The 12,923-nt window shown below is 48.3% G+C and overlaps 1 long non-coding RNA gene across 1 annotated transcript; it reads left to right on the top strand.

The window, feature by feature from the left end:
• Positions 1-4,641: 4,641 nt before the first annotated feature.
• On the top strand, positions 4,642-12,520 carry LOC139359245 (uncharacterized). The gene is made up of 4 exons (XR_011615185.1): positions 4,642-4,768; positions 4,894-6,152; positions 6,670-6,799; positions 11,303-12,520. It is a non-coding gene; the product is annotated as an uncharacterized lncRNA (long non-coding RNA).
• The last annotated feature ends 403 nt before the right edge of the window (positions 12,521-12,923 follow it).

Below are 12,923 nucleotides of genomic sequence, written 5' to 3'. Positions count from 1 at the left end.
CACTCCTTTGATGTACAAAAGCTTTTAATTTTGAAGTCTAATTTATCTATGTTTTCTTTTGTTGCTTGTGCTTTTACTGTCAAAAAAAGAAAAATCAACTGGTAATAGATGTATGGATTTATTTGCAGACTCTTAATTTCATTCCATTGATTCTATTCTTATGCCAGTACCATGCTATCTTGATTACTGTAGTTTCGTAGTAGAGTTTGAAATTAAGAGTTCAACTTTTTTTCTTCAAGACTGTTTTAGCTATTCCGGTCCCTTGCAATTCCATATGAATTTTAGGGCCAGCGTATCCATTTCCATAATTCAAAATTTGAAATTTTGCCGGGCATGGTGGCTCAAGCCTGTAATCCCAGCACTTTGGGAGGCCGAGACGGGCAGATCACGAGGTCAGGAGATGGAGACCATCCTGGCTAACACGGTGAAACCCCTTCTCTACTAAAAAATACAAAAAACTAGCTGGGCAACGTGGCGGGCGCCTGTAGTCCCAGCTACTCGGGAGGCTGAGGCAGGAGAATGGCGGGAACCCGGGAGGCGGAGCTTGCAGTGAGCTGAGATCCGGCCACTGCACTCCAGCCTGGGCGACAGAGCGAGACTCCGTCTCAAAAAAAAAAAAATTGAAATTTTGATTGGGTTGCATTGAATCTGTAGATCAATTTTGGAATTACTTTCATTATAACAATATTAAGTTATTCAATCCATGAACAAAGATGTATTTCCATTTATTTAGGTCTATATACTTTAATTTCTTTCAAAAACGTTTTGCAGTTTTCAGTGTACAAGTCTTGTGCTTCTTGCTTTCATTTATCCCTAAGTATTTTATTCTTTTTGATGTTATTGTGTGGATTTTTAATTTTATTTTCAGATTTGCTATGGTTTGGATGTGGTTTGTCCCTGCCAAAATTCATGTTGAAATTTGATTCCCAATGTGGCAATGTTGGGAGGTGGGGCCTGGTGGGAAGTGTTTGGGTAATGGGGGTAGATACCTCAGGATAGTCTAAGGCCAGCTTATGGGAGTGAGGGAGTTCTTGCTTTCTCAGGAATGGATTCGTTCTTATGAGACGAGGTTGTTATAAAATGAGGTTTCTTCTCCTGTTTGGTCCCTTTTCCATACAAACCTCCGCCTCCTGGGTTCCCGCCATTCTCCTGCCTCAGCCTCCAGAGTAGCTGGGACCACAGGCGCCGCCACCACGCCTGGCTAATTTTTTGTATTTTTAGTAGAGACGGGGTTTCACCGTGTTAGCCAGGATGGTCTCGATCTCCTGACCTTGTGATCTGCCTGCCTGGGCCTCCCAAAGTGCTGAGATTACAGACACGAGCCACCGTGCTGTGCCCAAGCCATCACAGATTTTGAACTCAGAATCTCTGAGATAAGTGATTAAGGAATCTGCTTTTTTAACAGGCTCCTCCGACTATGCCTACAGACAATACTGTTTGAGGATTCCGGCCCCAGTCTGTGAATTACAAATGAACGGAGTTTCTCTTATACCAGTCTAGGATACATTCCAGGTTTTCACCACACTGGTGTAAGGTACCTTTGCTGTCTCATTTGTTGGCTCCCTTTGGCGAATCCAGACCTGTGTTCAAGAAGTGATGATGAAGGCTTTCCCTTTACCGTCACAAAAAGCTGTGATTTAGCACAGTGTTATTTATATATTAACCTATCGTATATTTTGTTTGCTGGGAATGGTAAATTTTATTAATTTACCAGTCAATAATTAGACCACTTCTACAAACAAACAAGGCTGTGAGGTCAAGCATAAATCATTGAATTGATTTTTAAATTAATATTCCACTTGTTTATACCTTCTGTCTTATCACTATCAAATACCACAACCTTAAGTGGTAATTTGTCTTCAAACCAAATATCAGTTAACTGTGCGAAGTCACACAAACTGATTTTTTTTTCTTCTTACCAATAGCAGTTTAACAAAAGCAGATTTTTCTTTTTAGAATTCAATAAGAAAAAATAGGCCGGGCGCAGTGGCTCACACCTGTAATCCCAGCACTTTGGGAGGCCAAGGCGGGCGGATCACAAGGTCAGGAAATCGAGACCATCCTGGCAAACACGGTGAAACTCCGTCTCTACTAAAAAATACAAAAAAAATTAGCTGGGCGTGGTGGCGGCGCCTGTAGTCCCAGCTTCTCGGGAGGCCGAGGCAGGAGAATGATGTGAACCCGGGAAGCGGAGCTTGCAGTGAGCCGAGATCGCGCCACTCACTCCAGCCTGGGCGACAGAGCGAGACTCCATCTCAAAAATAAATAAATAAATAAATAAATAAATAAATAAAAGAAAAAATATTTATTTCCGCCTTCCAGATTTTGGAGGTGAAATTATAGCTAGCTCTCTGAGGCTAATTTTTGGGTTGCTATTTTAAAATCATGTTTCCAAGCCCAGGCACCTGTGTTTAAACCACGCAAACGGTCCACCAGAGCTGCCCCTGAGTTCCTCGTTTGTGTTTTTTGTACAGCTGGCCCCATTTGAACTTTAGATTCCAACCGAGCCCTGGATTTCTATACGATTCCCTCTGAGCACTTAAGCCCTTGCTTTGCCAGTGTATTACATTGAGCTTCTTGTTCTGTTGCTCTATGAAAAGCATCCTGTCATTACCTCTCTCCTGTGGGGGGCTCTCTCCATCAGTCAATTCTGCTCGTTCGCTTCATAGTCCCTTGGCACAAAAGTGCTCAGTAGATGCTATTGGCTGACATCCAGTCCTAGACAATCTTATTAACTGGCACACCTACAGAAACTAAGTATTATATTATTATGGGATCTTGAAGGCATTTTAAAGAACACAGTAACTATATGCCAAAGAGGCTAGGAGAGCTTTCACCCAAATGGCTGTTTTATTACCCCTGCATGGCCCAGATTTATGCTCAGCATTGAGCATGGAGCAATGAATGCAACTTTAAATATGAGATTTGTTTTCAGCTGAGCAGACAAGTGTTTGTTGTTTACACAAATGAAAGCCCGTACGTCAGTGTTTTGTCAGTTGTGCTTTTTTGTAGAACTCGCATGTGATGACTTCATTGCAGATTAACGTCCAGCAATGCCAGGGAATTTTCAGGGCTGAGCCCCTCGAACTGGCATTTGTCCCGGGTCAGCCCATTGGCATTTGTGATCATGCCCATTAGATAGGAGGACTGTTTCCTGAAGTGAAAGAGCAAATTCCTCCAAGCATTCTCCATGGTGTGAGGAATTGCTTCTCAAGGAAGGAATTGAAATCATTTGACCATTTCTCCTCACCCATAGTCTCAGTTTCCTGACATTCTGAGTTTTGCAGTGACACATTCTTTCGGGTATGTGAACTGACCAAATGGGATGTTGCCTCACAGAGTGTGTTGCAGGGAGCTGCCTGCCTGAACCACTCTCACCTCTAATTTCCAGCCGAGAGAGGCCACTGTGCACACACATACTCACGCATGTGTAGGTCTCCTTTTGACAAAGGATAGCATGAATTTGATCAATTCAGTTAATTATGTGATGGATGTAAAAACAAACCTCCAAAAAGGGTGAAGTGGTAACATAACACATGGGATACCAGCAAGTTCAAAGTCAACTTCTCGTATTTTCCAGTCTAATCTGAAAATCCTATGTTTCTTCTCTTTGTATGACAGCATTAAAGAAAAACTAGGATTATCCCTTAACCAGAACCCTGAATTTCAGAGATCCTCCATAATACATTGCTCTACTCTCGCCAAACAAAATACTTTCAGGCCCTAGAATGGCTCAGAATTAATTCCACAGTTGGCAGTGGCGACGTTCAAGATGTGGTGTTCCTTCCTAAGGTTAGGGAAATTCCATTCAAAGTCCCCAAATTCTTTTAGATTTCTGGCATGTACAGCACGCAGAATTTAATGTAGCTAAGTAGTTTTATTTTAAAACTATTCAATATCAACGGGATGTTTGTCACAACTATGCCTTACTTAAGATCATCATAAATGCCTTTTTTTAGATGTTCTGTTCATGATCCTAGGAATTCACAGCTATGGGCTGTAATTGACAGCATATGGTGCCATTACCTTCTGTAGAAATGCATTTTCTTCCCCAAATTTGATATTAATAATTTGATTCATTAGACTTAAAATTCACAGAAAGGTTACTGACTTTATCTTTCCTTCTAAAATATTCTTTTCACTCTGTTGATACTTGGTAAGCTCCAGCTCTTCCCAATTTTTCTTTGGATAAAAGGTTTATTTATTCAATGAACACCTACCACATGCCAGGGACTTCACATGTATTATCTCTTTTGATCCTCTTATCACTAAGAAACAGATATAAATACCTGCTTTACAAATGAAAAAAACACAAGCCTATGACGTTTTAAGAAACTTGGTTAAGATCTCACAACCAGCGAAATATGTTGGCTCCAAAGCCCGAGTCTTTCCCAGATACTCAGCTGCCTCCCAGACCAGAGGCCATATGTTTGCAATACAAGATCAGGAAAGGATCCTGAAGGAAGTGGCAGGATTGGGAGGAGTTTTAAGACAAGAGCAATGGGAGCTTTCAGAGCAATAAGTGGGAAAACGTATTAAGAATCAAAACCATCTGGAAAATAAACAGAAAGAAATAAACAGCATTCCTGGGCAGCTGAAGGAACCACGAGTTCACATCACTTGCATGGTTGGTTCTTTAGAAAGTCATTAATTTCAATTATTCTATCACATTTATTGATCACCTCCTACTTGCCAGGCCCTTTTCTAGGTCCTGGGATGGAACCAAGACTAAAATAATCCCTGCCAAAGAGCTGTTGTCAAGTACGAGGTAAGGCCCTGCCTCCCTCCCTTCCTCCCTCCCTTCCTTCCTCCCTCCCTTCCTCCCTTCCTCCCTCCCTTCCTCCCTCCCTTCTTCACCTTCACTTATTAATTCACATAGACTCCCTTTTTCAGGAACCGCAGAAGAGCGTCCTGGAGAGAAGGTTCCAGAGAAACCTGACGCCCGTTCCGGCCTGGCGGAGGCTCCCCGGGGTCGTGGAGCTGCGCGTGGGCATCACCGCCCGGCTGTCTGTGTCTCCAGCCTGGGTCCAAGATGTGTGGGCCGGGCTTGCAGGCAGAGGTCCAGGGAGGCTGTTGGGAGATGACCATTTCCATCTGAAGGGCTTCGTGGTCTCTGAGGTGCCTTTGCTTTCTCATTTGTCGGCTCCCTTTCATCAAGAGTCCGGTTGGCCCTGGGCCTCCGCCTGATGCTGGGCTCGCGCAGAAAGCGCCAGCTTGCGTGTTGGTCCCACCACTAAACCTATGCAGAAAGCACCGCACCGGAGAGGCTGCCTTCCTCCTCTCCTGCGGCTGCACCCAGGCCGGGGTGCAGGAGGGCTGGATCCGGTTTGAGGGAGGAGGCAGAGCTGCGCCTGGGAACCAAAGGAGAGGATGGCAAGAGAAAGTGCCCCAAGGCTGCATCCCGAGGGCATTCAAAAGAGAAGGTGGGGCCAGGTGCCGTGGAGCGCACCTGGGGTCCCAGCACTCGGGAGGCTGAGTTGGGAAGATCACTTGAGGCCAGGACATAGAGGCTGCAGTCAGCCGAGATTGGGCCACTCTACTCCAGCCTAGGCAACAGAGCAAGACCCTGTCGAAAGAGAGAGGGAGGGAAAAGAAAGGAAGGAAAGGAAAGAAAGGAAAAAGTCACAGGGAAAAGATAGCAACCAGCCAGCCAGGCAATGCCTGAGATGACCAGAAGACGTCAAGCTAGGAGAAAGGCCTGGAACAGATCCTCCCTCGGCCTCACAGGAGCCCAGCCTACCCACACCTTGGTTCCGGATTTCCAGCCTCCATGAGTGTGAGAGGAGTGAACTCCTGTTGTTTAGTGCCCGGCTGTTGGCAGAGCTTTCCCTAGCTGACTACCAGGGCCTGCCCTGAGAAGCCCTCACCCTCGGTGCTCGGCTGCCACGGGACCTCTTGGCTCTTTCCACTTCTGCTGGCCTCTTCCCCACACCTGCTGCTCCCACTCGGTAATCAGAGTGCGTTTTTGTTTTTTGTTTTTTTTTTTTGTTTTGTTTGCTTTTTTCTTTTTACAGGTTCTGGTTCTGTCGCCCAAGCTGGAGTGCAGTGCTGCAATCTTGGCTCACTGCAGCCTCAACCTCCTAGGCTCAAGCAATCCTCCAGCCTCAGCCTCCCCAGTAGCTGGGACCGGAGGCCCGCATCATCATGCCCAGGTAATTTTTGTATTTTTTGTAGAGATGGGGTCTTGTTATGCTGCCCAGGCTATCCTGGCCTCAAGCGATCTGCCCGCCTTTGCCTCCCAAAGCTCTGGGAGTATGGGTGTGAGCCCCGCCTCAGCGTGCTCTTTATTTTATTAATTATTTATTTATTTATTTTTGAGGAGCTTCGCTCTTGTTGCCCAGGCTGGAGTGCAATGGTGCCATCTCAGCTCACCGCAACCTCTGCCTCCCCGGTTCAAGCGATTCTCCTGCCTCAGCCTCCCGAGTAGCCGGGATTACAGGCATGCGCCACCCTGCCCGGCTAATTTTGTATTTTTAGTAGAGACGGGGTTTCTTCACGTTGGTCAGGCTGGTCTCGAACTCCCAACCTCAGGTGATCCGCCCGCCTCGGCCTCCCAAAGCTTTGGGATTAACGGCGTGAGCCACCGCTCCCGGCCACAGCGTGCTCTTTATAACATCAAGTTTCGCCCTCTTAAGGCTTCCAGAGTCTTCCATTCTTCCCCTCTCACAGGACCTGGCCTGGCCGCCCCCCAACCCCCGAGCCTCCCCTCTCCCTGCATCCTCGGCCACCACCCCTCCGCCCCTGCACTCCCAGGGCTGTGCGACGACTGCAGCCTCCATGGGCCCTTCCTCCTGAAGATGTAAGTAGTTTCACGATGTAGTGTATAAAGGCGAACATGACCCAGACTGGAGTTTTTATTATTTAGATTCAATGTCATCACATTGACTTATTTCTTTTAATTTTAAAAGAAATGAAAATTAAAACTTTTCCCTGGGCCGCTAAAACACCGCGGGCCCAGCACTGGCCTATGGGGAAGCCGCCTGGGCAGGTCCTCACCCAGGGGCGAGGCGGAGGGGTGAGGCCCGAGGAGGGGTGTGGGGAGCAGGGGCGGGAGGGGTTGGGGTGGGGCAGGCGGGAGCCGGAGGGGTGAGGAGAGTGGGGGGCGGAGGGGTGAGGAGAGCGGGGAGGCCGCGGGGGGGGGAGGAGAGCGAGGGGGGGCGGGGGGAGAAGGGGTGAGGAGAGTGGGCGGGGCGAAGGGGTGAGGAGGTGGGGCGTAGGGGGGCCGCAGGTGGGGTGGATGGGGGCCGGGCGGGGGCCAGAGAGGGGTGAGGGGAGCGGGGGGCGGAGGGGTGAGGGGAGCGGGGGGCGGAGGGGGTGAGGGGAGCGGGGGGGCGGAGGGGTGAGGGGAGCGGGGGGGCGGAGGGGTGAGGGGAGCGGGGGGCGGAGGGGTGAGGGGAGCGGGGGCGGAGGGGTGAGGGGAGAGGGGGGCGGAGGGGTGAGGGGAGCGGGGGCGGAGGGGTGAGGGGAGCGGGGGCGGGCTGGGTCCTCACCTGGCCTCAGCCGCGCGGCCAAGCGGGCAGCCTCGGGGAGAACGCCGCCGCCGGGTCCGCCAAGGCAGCTCGGGACAAGTCCCCACTCCGCGTCCTAACTGCGGCCCTAGTCACTCCCGCCAGCGCCACCCAGAGGGGGATTTTTGGTCTGAGCTATGGGGAGCCGTCCAGCAAGAGCGGACGGGCTCCGGCGTCCACACCGCGTTTGTGGAGCTGGCGCAGGCTCCGCGCCCTGGTCACCAACGGCGCGCCCCGCCGGGCCTCGCCGCACCGGCCCTCCCTCCGCGCGGGGCCTCCCTCCGCAAGGCCGGTCTGTCCGCCGGGGGAATCAGACCGCGGGGCACTTCCTACCGCTTCGCAGCACATACTCGTTTCTGTGATTGTTTTATCACATCTGTCTTCTCTAAACTTTAAGTTTTGTGACGACAGGGTCGCGTCTGCGTTGCCCACCACTATGGTCTCCATGGCTAGCGCTATGCCTGGAATTCAGAACATACGTATTGATTGAATGAATGAAGAAAGGAAAAAAATACTTGTAATTCCTGAAATTGCACCGGAAGAGATTCAGTCCTTTAAACCTTAAAGGCTTTACGTCTCCTGAAGTTCCCTGAAAAATACAAATACTCAGCGGTTATTAGTTAAGAGAGAAAATGTTGCCCAGGATGCGGTGGGGACATAGGAGGAAGGAGGGCTCAATCACTGTTTCCTGCGGATACCATGCCGGGCCAGCCCTGTACTGGGGATGCGGTGACATGGCCTTATCTTCCGTGAAATGATGCCAGGACACACAGGGTACCCCCAAGTACCTGCTCTTACTTTTGACTCCTCTTGGGGCCCACAAATAAATAAGGAACTGGGCTTGGGAGACTGTGATCTTACTCTATTTTTAACTGTACTCAGTTATTAAAAAATTAAACTGGAGAAGGAAATTAAGAAATCTACTGCCAAGAACCATTCTACAGTAGCAGGGTGGGCGCCCAAAACCTACAGGCCTCTAGTCGCAGGAGCCTCAATGTTCTTTGGTTTCTTCCCTGCTGGGAGCTCAGCGCTCTCTGCCAGCCCGTTCTGACTCCCAGCTTCTGCTCCAGCTGCACGTCTTGGCTTAGCCCTGTTTTCCAGCTTCTTCTTCCCTTCCCAGCCAGACTTCTCCAGATTTATCCAGCTAAGTTGTGTTCAACATTTGAATAGTTGCACAGTCGTTAGAGAGATCTTCAACTCATACACATTTTGAAAAATAATTAGTACAAGACTTGTCAGATGGAAGGGCCATCTGCGAGGGTGATGTGGATGCTTACAAGACAGGCTGCGAAAAACATCTATCATGTCTGATCTCTCCTTAGAAAACGAGCCTGTTAGTTTCACTCTGAGTTGTGATTTTTAGTGTAGTTTCAGCTGTTTAAAATGCTTAACAAATATTTTCTTTTTGTCTTGACTCCTTAAATTTATTTTTCTTTTTTTGAGACAGGGTCTCACTCTGTCGCCCAAGTTGAAGCTCACTGCAGCCTTGGCTTTCTGGGCTCAAGCAATCCTCCCACCTCAGCCTCTGCCCTCCCCGCACCCCATCCCCTCCAGTAGCTGGTACTGCAGATGTAGGCCGCCATGCCCAGTTTTGTTTTGGTTTGGTTGTTTGGTTTTTGGGTTTTTTTAGTAGAAATGGGGTTTCACCATGTTGGCCAGGCTGGTCTTGACTTCCTGCCTCAAGTGATCTGCCCACGTCTGCCTCCCAAAGTGCTGGGATGACAGGCGTGAAACACGCACCCTGCCATTATATTATTTTATTTTATTTTCTGAGATGGGGTCTCACTCTGTTCCCAGACTGGAGTGCAGTGGTGCCATCTTGGCTCACTGCAATCGCCGCCTCTCAGCTTCAAGTGATTCTTGTGCTTCAGCCTCCTGAGTAGCTGGGATTACAGGCACCTGCCACCACAGCTGGCTAATTTTTCTATTTGTATTAGAGATGGGGTTTCACCATGTTGGCCAGGCTGGTCTCGAACTCCTGACCTCAAGTGATCCGCCCACCTCGGCCTTCCAAAGTGCTGGGATTACAGGCGTGAGCCGCCATGCCCAGCCACAGGCTTTTTTTTTTTTTTTTTTTTTTTTGAGACAGTCTTGCTCTGTCACCCAGGCTGGAGTGCAATGGCTCCATCTTGGCTCACTGCAACTTCTGCCTCCCAGGTTCAAGCAATTCTCCTGCCTTAGCCTCCCCAGTAGCTGGGATTACAGGTGTGCGCCACCACGCCCAGCTAATTTTTGTATTTTTAGTAGAGACGGGGTTTCACCATGTTGGCCAGGCTGGTCTCGAACTCCTGACCTCAGGTGATCCACCTACCTTGGCCTCCTAAAGTGCTGGGATTACAGGTGTGAGCCACTGTGCCAGGTCAAGCAGACATTCTTATTTATTATTAATTCCCTAAAGTTCTAAGGTCCTCTTCTTTGGAAACACATGAAATATAACTAATTAATTATGTGAAAAGAATAGTATTTCTTATTAACAGGAAGTATTCAAATAATTTTGAAGCCACAGACAATCGATAGTAAAGAAATGGCTTCTAATTTCAGAGGTAAAATAATAACTAACTTGTGGGAAAAGAGAAGAGAAAGAGTGTACCAACTACAGTTATTTTGTTTCTGCCGTGTTTATGGAGGCTTCCATTTGTCCACTTTTTTATGTAAAACACAATTTGTTGAGTGGCTTCTATGTACTAAGCAAGGGGTTGGATACTGTGGCAGCTACCATACCTGCCTACATCCTAACCTCTTACCTCAAAGAGCTAAAACTCTAATAGTAGTAGACAGGTCTACAAAGAATCATGACACCAGACCATTTCTCAGGGGGCAGAAGTCCCACAGAGCTCCTGGGAATTCAGGAAAAAGCAAAGGGGGCTGTTCCTAGCTAAGATCAAGGACAACTTCTCAGAGACATGGAGCGAGAAGCAGGCCATGAAGGATGGTGTAGTTGTTTCATGTCGATGCCATAACAAATACAGTTTTCCTTCCTTATCTGCAGGGGATACATTCATCCCCCTGTGCATACCTGAAACTGCAGAGAGCCCTGAACACTGTATATACTATGTTTTTCCTATACATACATACGTATGATAATTTATAAATTAGGCACAGTAAAAGATTAACAACAATAACTAGCCAGGCATAGTGGCTCACGCCTGTAATCCCAGCACTTTGGGAGGCCAAGATGGGCAGATCACTTAAGGTCAGGAGTTTGAGACCGGCCTGGCCGACATGGTGAAGCCCCATCTCTACAAAAAATACAAAAATTAGCTGAGCATGGTGGCATGCACCTGTAGTCCCAGCTACTCGGGAGGCTGAGGCAGGAGAATCGTTAGAATACAGGAGGTGGAGGCTGCAGTGAGCTGAGATCGTGCCACTGGACTCTGGCCTGGGTGACAGAGTGAGACTCCATCTCAGAAAAAAATAAAATAAAATAGAACCATTAAACCATTATAACAGTATACTGTAATGAAAGTTACGTGAATTTGGTCTCTCTCTCTCTCAAAATATCTTACTGTATTGTACTCACCTATTTTCTGACCTTGGTTGACAGTAGGTAACTGAACCTGTGAAAAACAAAGCCACAGGTAAGGGGGGACTACTGAATCACAAACTTAGTGGCTTAAAGCAACATAACTTAATTATCTTATAGTCATGGAGGTCAGAAGCCCAATGCAGATCTTGTTGAACTAAAACCAAGGAGTTGGAGAGCTACATCCCTTCCTGGAGGGGATGTAGCTCTAGCGAAGGGGCTGTTCCTGCTAGTTGGGCTTTTAGCCTAATTCAGCTCTTTGTGGTTACAGGACTGGGGAGTGTTTCCTGCTGTCTGCTCTCAGCTCCTGGAGGCTGCTGCATCCTTTGGCTTGTGGCTTCCATCTTCAAAACTGGCAGCAGGGTCAAGGCCTTCTTTTGCTGTCGCATGTTTCTGGCCTCCCCTTCTGCCTTCTACTGCATTTAAGGACCCGTTTAACTATGCTGTGCCCCACCTAAATAATCCAGCATAGTCTCTGCAGTTCAAGGTTTGTAACCACAACCGCATCTACTGCTCCCGCTCTGACAAGTCAGGTAACGTAGTCACAGGTTCCAGTCAGTAAGGCACGGACATCTGTGTGGGGGGCTATTATTTTGCCTACTGCAAATGAGAAGGATTTCAACCAAAAGAGGAACTGGGTAGGGGACATCCAGGCCTGGAAAGGCGCAAGCAGGGTATGGGGACAGATCCTATGCAGAAATAGCCATTTCACTGGACCTGGGTTCAAGTGATCCTCCTGCCTCAGCCTCCCAAGTAGCTGGGACTACAGGCATGTGCCACCACGCCGGGATCTCCAAAATAATTTTTACAGCTTACTCCCCAAGTATTAGTTTGACCGTACAGAATCACAGAGCTGTGCCATCTCATCTGTCTACTTATTTGTTTACTTCACTTCTCTATTTCTCTAGCATCCTCCCTACTCTCTCAGAAGTCCATTATCTGCATGCCTCAAATACCGGCTTTCTCTGTGACTTTGTTCTGCCCTTTTCTCCTTCCAAGTGTCTTTACCTCAAACATTAGTTCTTCCTCCCACCTCTGTCTTTCTGAAGGCTATTAGCTCTAGGACATTTTTCGAGTTCCAATCTCAAACCCAGGAACTCTTTTTGGCCTTGGGTTACTAACTATCAAATACAATCTGCAGAGACTGCGTCCTGATTTGTGTAGATTTCCCTTTGCTCTCTGAAATTTGGCAGCCTTACTGGCTGGCTTCCACTTCTGCAGGTGAATCACCTTATCATAATCTCATCATGGTTTTCATTATCAAAACCCATTGATCAAGCAGGCGAAGATAACTCACTCTGTGATAACTGTATATATCAGCTGCTCTGGTTGATAAAGCAAAACACTGAGGTTTTTTTTGGCCGGGCACGGTGGCTCAAGCCTGTAATCCCAGCACTTTGGGAGGCCGAGACGGGCGGATCACGAGGTCAGGAGATCGAGACCAGCCTGGCTAACATGGTGAAACCCCGTCTCTACTAAAAATACAAAAAACTAGCCGGGCGAGGTGGCGGGCGCCTGGAGTCCCAGCTATTTGGGAGGCTGAGGCAGGAGAATGGCGTAAACCTGGGAGGCAGAGCTTGTAGTGAGCTGAGATCCGGCCACTGCACTCCAGCCTGGGCGACAGAGCGAGACTCTGTCTCAAAAAAAAAAAAAAATACTGAGGTTTTTTTTTTTTTTTTTAGACACGAGTCTCGCTCTGTCGCCCAGGCTGGAGTGGAGTGCAGTGGCATGATCTTGGCTCACTGCAACCTCCGCCTCCCAAGTTCAGCAATTCTCCTGCCTCAGCCTCCCAAGTAGCTGGGACTACAGGCGCGTGCCACCACATCCAGCTAATGTTTGTTGTTGTTGTTGTTGTTGTATTTTAGTAGAGACGGGTTTCACCGTGTTGCCCA

Source organism: Macaca nemestrina, chromosome 16 (assembly GCF_043159975.1).
Source record: "Macaca nemestrina isolate mMacNem1 chromosome 16, mMacNem.hap1, whole genome shotgun sequence".
NCBI lineage: Eukaryota > Metazoa > Chordata > Mammalia > Primates > Cercopithecidae > Macaca > Macaca nemestrina.
Note: the sequence above shows the minus strand (reverse complement) of the source record. Positions and strands in the feature narration are given on the sequence as shown.